Here is a 7,509-nt window from a genome sequence, read left to right on the forward strand (position 1 = left end):
GTCTGCTCCGATGAGTCTGGAATGATAATTATTTCAGGAGCAGTAGGAAAACCTGGCAGTGTGAGCAACGGAACTTCACCCTCTCGAATTGTCTGTGCTCCATCTGTAGTGTTCGAGGGTGTGGACGCAGGTGGTGGCAAAAGTAGAACGGTGTTGGGTGCCACTTGAAGTGCTTCAGAGGTCTCGGATTCACCTCTCGAAGCTTCTACCTGTTCGTCCAGAGCAGAGTTGCTGACTTGGGACAGTGGGATTGCGGCTGTTGCGATATCATCGTGAGCAACCCCAGAGGTCTCTCCTGGACCTCTCGTGAACTCAACGTTCTGTCCCAAGGAGATGGCAGTGGCGAGCCTGATATCTTCTCGAAATCGAGCTTCTGTTTCAGGATCTTCTTCAGGCTCAGCTTCAACTTCTGGTGCATCAACTGCTATGCTCTTCCCTTTATCAGTTCTTCCACTGTTCAGCTTCATTACTCGTGTTTCGTGGGCAAGATCCATCAGTTGTTGAGCTGGGATCTCGGAGATGCCCAACCACTGGAGTGCAAACTGCTCTTTTGCCTCCATTTCAGCTGCTTGAGTCATCAATTGAGTGAAAGAACTGGTTCTCCAGTTGATCCACCTGATCACCCTGGAGAAGTCATCAAGAGTGGGTGCTTCCACTGCCAACTGAGTGGAAACTTCTTCATATAAGTCATCCCGCCCATCAGAGATGATTTCAGTAGCAGAGATTGCTTCGTCTATCTGAGCTGTGATCTCTCGACTATGCTCCAAGAGATCATCTCCCACCCTGACTGTGTAGTCTGTCTCTCGAACCATCTCACGTGGTTCTTCTGCATCCCCTTGTACTGGATCACTGATCCCAGTACCTTCAACCTCTCGAGCCATCTCTCGAGATAAACCAACAGAGTCACCAGTACCCTCAGCAGTAATATCATCATTAACACACAAATCTCTTGACAGGGACCTGGTAGGGGGCACTCTCTCAACCTCAGTGGCCAGTGTAGCCTGAGGTTCCCCCTGGGCTTGTGCCCTGTCCTCGAAGGGTACTTGTATTACTGACGGTGTCACCTCTCGAACCTGGGTGACAGCAATATTTTTGGCCTTTTTGGCCCTCAAAGCAACTCTCTGAATCAGAGCATCCAAAGGCTCATCATCAGAGTCCTTCTCCTTGGCTGGGGCTTTCCTTTTGCCCCTTCCTTTTGGCTGTGAGGGAGAAGGTGCAGCCTTAACACCTTTAGTTTTGGGGACTAGAGATTTCGTCCTACCCATATAGGTATTTCGATGAATCTCTTTTCCTTCCCTCAATTCAAAGCCCTTCAGGCTTAAGAGAAATTGCACAACAAAGCCGAAACCAACCTTTTTACTGATCGACAGGTTGGCGTTGGAGACTGAGCGCATCACTTGCTGTTGGAGGAAGTTGAAGATAATATGTGCCCAGTCCAGCTTGTTGTTGTTCCAAATGGCATGGAGGATTTTGAGGAGGTCTAGACTAACCTCGTCAGTTCCGGACACCTTGCCGAGCACAAACTTCATGATTAGGTCGGCAGCGAGAGCAAACCTCTCCTTTAGGTGGTACTTGCGGAGAGCAGAGGTTGCTCTGGGTGGTGCAGTCGCTAGTCGGATTTTCTCCCAGAAGGCTTGCTTGTCCAAGTCGTAATCCGATAGATGCTTGACTGCTTCCTCCGATGACGCGAAATCAAATGCCGCTCTTAGGTCACCTACAGATGTTGTGATGGGAAAATCATTAAAGCGACTTTCGATTTTACCCTTCGTGACCTTGGCATTTGCGAACCATTCTGTGAAGTCGAGGGCGTGAATGGTTCGGTAGTCGTGCGTCATGTATTTCATCAGTCCTGCTTTCTCAAACTTCTTCAGGACCTTTTTCGCCATTTTTGGATTAGGGGAGTTGGTAATGAAGCCATTTCTGTCAAGGATACTCCCCGCCTTGACTTGTTTGATCTGAGAGCGAATGTGTAGCAACTCCCTCTGATATGCGTCGGAAGATGAGGTTGACGTAGAGGATTCGGACGCCATTGATGAAGGTTAGATGGTTTGGAGGGAATGTGTACTGCGTTTAGTATTTGGGGATTTTGGGTAAACGGTTTTAGCTTGAATCCAGGCAAAGAAGAAGGATTTGGCTTTTATATCGTGTGGATTCGGGTTGGATATATGGGTAGGGTTGAGAGCTTGACCCAAGGAAGGATACCGGTTTTCTTTAAAGAAGTAAAAGGTCAGAAATACTCCTAGTAACGGTCAGCGTATATGAAAAATAAGGGTATTTTTGGTAATTTAACAGAGCGGTTTTAGGTTCAGGATAGTGGGGTATTAAAGAGTAGTAACTATATGAGCATGCTCCCACTTTTCACGAAAAGAATTTTTAAATATGGAAAACCGTCAGTAACCGGTGCCCACGTGGCTAGCATTAATATCCATAGTTAGCCGTTCCTTCATATATCAGATTCACCTCTCGAAGGTGAATTGTCTTCCACATGAGTTTAAGGATCTTCCCCCTGAGTGATTGATCCCTAATCCTCCTTATTCCTCCGTTCAGAGATATCAGTTTGTTATCTTTCGAAGTGACCTCTCGAACTACCCTTCTTCGAGACATAACGTATATAGACAAACTGATCGGGTGACCTCTCGAACTACCTTTCGAACACAGATTGCGAGAGAAACAAGTTTGATTCATCTAAAAGATATCACTTGGAACATATCCTTAAGTTCATTTAGTGATTTCCAGATACATTACATATGAATCAATTTCCTATTAGATTCCTTAGAAACTTTTGTTTGGCCTTGGTCAGCCTAATAGGAATCTATCGTTAAAGCAGGAACTAGCCATCTAAAGTCCTATTTGTCTAATAACAGAACTAGAGGTGGCTATTCCCTTTTCTTGTTCTTCTCTCCGGAGCTGCTTGGTGGCTATTCCCTTTTCTTGTTCTTCTCTCCGGAGCTGCTTACTGGCTATTCCCTTTTCTTGTTCTTCTCTCCGGAGCTGCTTACTGGCTATTCCCTTTTCTTGTTCTTCTCTCCGGAGCTGCTTACTGTAGATTCCCTTTTCTTGTTCTTCTCTCCGGAGCTGCTTACTGTAGTTGGGAGTGACCATCTTCATCGCTAATCCTCTTAATGTCTTTGGATTAGGTATGAACACCCCTTTGACTGCTGCTGACCTCAGAAAGTCCCATCTGGTCTTCCTCTCCATTTCCCTTGGTTCTCCATTTGGTTGAGGAAGGCCCTTTTCCAGAATGTGCAGCAGTAGGAGTCCTTCTTGTGCAGGACTCTCCTCCCGATTCCAGTATCCCATCGTTGTGGATCTCCTCGTATTTGGGGATCCATTCACCTTGGATGGGAATAGAATTCTTGCTTGGATTATCAGGAAGCTCCGCAATCTGTTCACCCTTCGTAGATTCTGGATAGTTTTCTCCTTGAAAATCTTTGGACTTGACTGCCGGTTTCTTTCCTCTATAAAAGAATGGAACATCATCTTTTCCTTTCTTTTTCTCCATGGGAAGTTGATGATATGAACTTCTGAAAGAAACCCTCTTATTTATAGCCCAATAAGGTTATCACTTTTGAGTCACGGGATGCAATATGAATGACCATTCAATGCTTGTGTAACTCCAAAGCTGCCATAAAGTTTGATGAAACCGCCCCTCACATGCGAAACAGTTCATGGCACTAAATTCAAGAAGATAAGATTTGACCATTCATCCCAATTCTATCATTCCCAATTCTAACCTTAGTTGAGAGAATCTATTTTCACATAACGCTTTTGTGAAAATATCTGCTAGTTGCTCCTCCGTTGCAACATATTCCAAAATAATGTCCTTCCTCTCAACATGGTCTCGGATGAAGTGATACTTAATATCAATGTGCTTTGTTCTAGAATGTAACACTGGATTGTGGGTGATGGCAATAGCACTTGTATTGTCACACATGATCTTAACCTCCTTACACTCAACCCCATAATCCAGTAATTGTTGCTTCATCCATAAAACCTGAGCACAGCAACTTCCAGCAGCTACATACTCTGCCTCAGCGGTGCTTGTAGCTATCGAATGCTGTTTCTTGCTAAACCATGAGACAAGTCTTCCACCTAGAAACTGACATGTCCCTGATGTGCTCTTTCGATCTATCTTACAGCCGGCAAAGTCCGCATCTGAATAACCCATAAGTTCGAAAGATCCACCTCTCGAATACCAAAGTCCAACACTTTGCGTACCTTTGAGATATCTAAGAATCTTTTTAGATGCATTTAAGTGGCTTTCCTTAGGACTTGCCTGAAACCTAGCACATACACCTACTGCAAAGGATATATCTGGTCTACTAGCAGTTAAATAGAGAAGAGATCCGATGATACCTCGATAAGTAGTCTGATCGACCTCTCGACCTTCACTGTCGACATCGATACGTAGAGAGGTTCCCATGGGTACTTTGACTGAGGATTTCCCTTCTATATTGTATTTTCTGAGCAGATCCTTGGTGTATTTCTCCTGATTGATGAAGATACCTTCCTTAAGCTGTCTCACTTGTAATCCAAGGAAGTAGTTTAGTTCTCCCATCATGCTCATCTCGAACTTCCCTTTCATCAATCTGGAGAACTTCTCGCACAAGTCTGGATTGGTGCTTCCAAAAATGATATCGTCCACATAGATTTGCACCAATAAGATGTGATCCCCGTCCTTAATTCTAAACAATGTTTTGTCCACTAGGCCTTTGGTGAACCCACACTGAAGTAGAAAAGAGGATAAGGTATCATACCAAGCTCTCGGAGCTTGTTTTAAGCCGTAAAGTGCCTTCTTTAATTTGTATACTTTGTCAGCTCCCACGTCCTTCAAGAAACCCGGAGGTTGTTCAACGTACACCTCTTCTTCGAGAAGTCCGTTCAGAAAAGCGCTCTTGACATCCATTTGATATACCTTAAAGTCTTTGAAGGCGGCATATGCGAGAAAGATGCGTATGGCTTCGAGACGTGCCACTGGAGCGAAGGTTTCATCAAAATCTATTCCTTCCTCCTGACAGTAGCCTTTGGCAACAAGTCTGGCCTTGTTCCTAACAATAACTCCATTCTCATTCATCTTGTTTCTGAAAACCCACTTTGTACCAATGACATTCTGATGATGAGGTCTCGGAACTAGTTCCCAAACATCGTTCCGCTCAAACTGATGAAGTTCCTCTTGCATGGCTTGCACCCAATCTGGATCACATAGAGCCTCATCGATCATCTTAGGCTCTATTTGAGATAGAAAACAAGCAAACATGCTTTCTCTGTATGCTAATCTGGTTCGAACTCTGTCACGTACATCTCCAATCACTTGATCAGCAGGGTGACTTCTCAGCCATCTTAGGTCGGGTTGTGGCTCCTCAGTTGATACTTCCATTGAAGGTTGAGATGTGGTTTGAACATCTATGATCTGGATTGGATCAACTGAGTCAGGTGCTTTCTTCTTGGTAGATTCTTCATCATCTGAATCGGACTGGAGTTCTGCTACGTCTCGAACTATCGACTGCTTGGCTTCGAGAGGTAAGTTTGATCTCTCGATAGACTGTGGCTGATCTTCCTTAGCTGCTTCCGTTGTCTTTGATGGTTGATCTGTCGATGCTCTTTCATCAAAGGTAACATGTACGGACTCTTCAACCACCAAACTCCGTTTGTTGAAGACTCTGAATGCTTTGCTTGTCGATGAGTATCCCAGAAATACTCCATCATCTGCCTTTTCTTCAAAGGTCCTTAGTTGAGCCTTCCCATTGTTGTGGATATAGCATTTGCACCCGAATGTGTGGAAGTGGCTTACATTCGCTTTTCTTCCATTCCACAACTCATATGGAGTCTTTCCAATTCCTTTTACGATCAAGGACCGATTTTGGGTGTAGCACGCTGTGTTGATTGCTTCTGCCCAAAATCCTTGTGCTATGTTGGCTTGCGAGAGCATGGTTCTTGCAGCTTCCTTGAGAGTTCTGTTCCTTCTTTCAGCAACCCCGTTTTGTTGNTCTTCATCATCTGATTCTGACTGGAGTTCCGCTACGTCTCGAACTATCGACTGCTTGTCTTCGAGAGGTAAGTTTGATCTCTCGATAGACTCTGGCTGATCTTCCTCAGCTGCTTCCGTTGTCTTTGATGGTTGATCTGTCGATGCCCTTTCATCAAAGGTAACATGTATGGACTCTTCAACCACCAAACTCCGTTTGTTGAAGACTCTGAATGCTTTGCTTGTCGATGAGTATCCCAGAAATACTCCATCATCTGCCTTTTCTTCAAAGGTCCTTAGTTGAGCCTTCCCATTGTTGTGGATATAGCATTTGCACCCGAATGTGTGGAAGTGGCTTACATTCGCTTTTCTTCCATTCCACAACTCATATGGAGTCTTTCCAATTCCTTTTACGATCAAGGACCGATTTTGGGTGTAGCACGCTGTGTTGATTGCTTCTGCCCAAAATCCTTGTGCTATGTTGGCTTGCGAGAGCATGGTTCTTGCAGCTTCCTTGAGAGTTCTGTTCCTTCTTTCAGCAACCCCGTTTTGTTGAGGCGTTCGAGCAGCTGACAGTTGATGATGAATCCCATTCTCGTTGCAGTAGCTCTCGATTACTTGATTAACGAACTCTCCACCTTGATCTGACCGGATCTTTAGTATCGAGACTTCCTTTTCAACTTGAACTTGCTTCAAGAGATTTGGTAGGGCAATTTTTGTCTCGCTTTTCTTGGTTAAGAACACGGTCCAAGTGAATCTTGTGTAGTCATCCACTACCACAAGAGTGTACTTCTTTCCCTTTATGCTGGGTGGATCCACTGGGCCAAATAAGTCCATGTGAAGAAGACTTAATGGTCTAGTGGATGATGTCTCGGCTTTGCTCTTGAAGGAGGATTTGATCTGTTTGCAACGTTGACATGCCTCACAAATTTTATCCTTTCGAAACGTCACTTTGGGCAGTCCTTCCACTAGGTTCCTCTTAGTAAGCTTGTTGATAGTCTTGAAGTTCAGATGACTAAGCTTACTATGCCAATCCCAGCATAAATCTTCCTTGCTTCTTGCTAGCATACATAGGGATGGTTTTGCAGACCTCCAATCCACTATGTACATGTTTCCTTTCCTTGCTGCTTCCAAGACGACTTCGAGAGATTCCTCGCTCATAATCTGGCATTTGCTTTTGGTGAAGACAACTTTGTGGCCCTTGTCACAGAACTGGCTTGTACTAAGGAGATTGAACTTGAGCCCTTCAACGTAGGATACTCCCTTAATAACCAGCTCATTCTTTTGAATTTCACCAACAGCTTTTGTGCGTCCCTTCTTCTCGTTGTCGCCAAATGTCACCAAGGGACCTTCGATAGGTTGGATGTTCTCTAGCAGTGTTAGATTTCCCGTCATATGTCTCGAACATCCACTGTCAATGAACCATACGTCCCTGGTGTCCTGCAAGGCAATTAAGCAAGTTTAGGTACCCAAACTTTGGGTCCTGGTCGGTTAGTGAGTTTAGGCATCCATTTATACCTTATGCCCATTATTCCAGGCCTAGG

This window comes from Ipomoea triloba, chromosome 1, assembly GCF_003576645.1.
Source record: "Ipomoea triloba cultivar NCNSP0323 chromosome 1, ASM357664v1".
NCBI classification, from domain to species: Eukaryota; Viridiplantae; Streptophyta; class Magnoliopsida; order Solanales; family Convolvulaceae; genus Ipomoea; species Ipomoea triloba.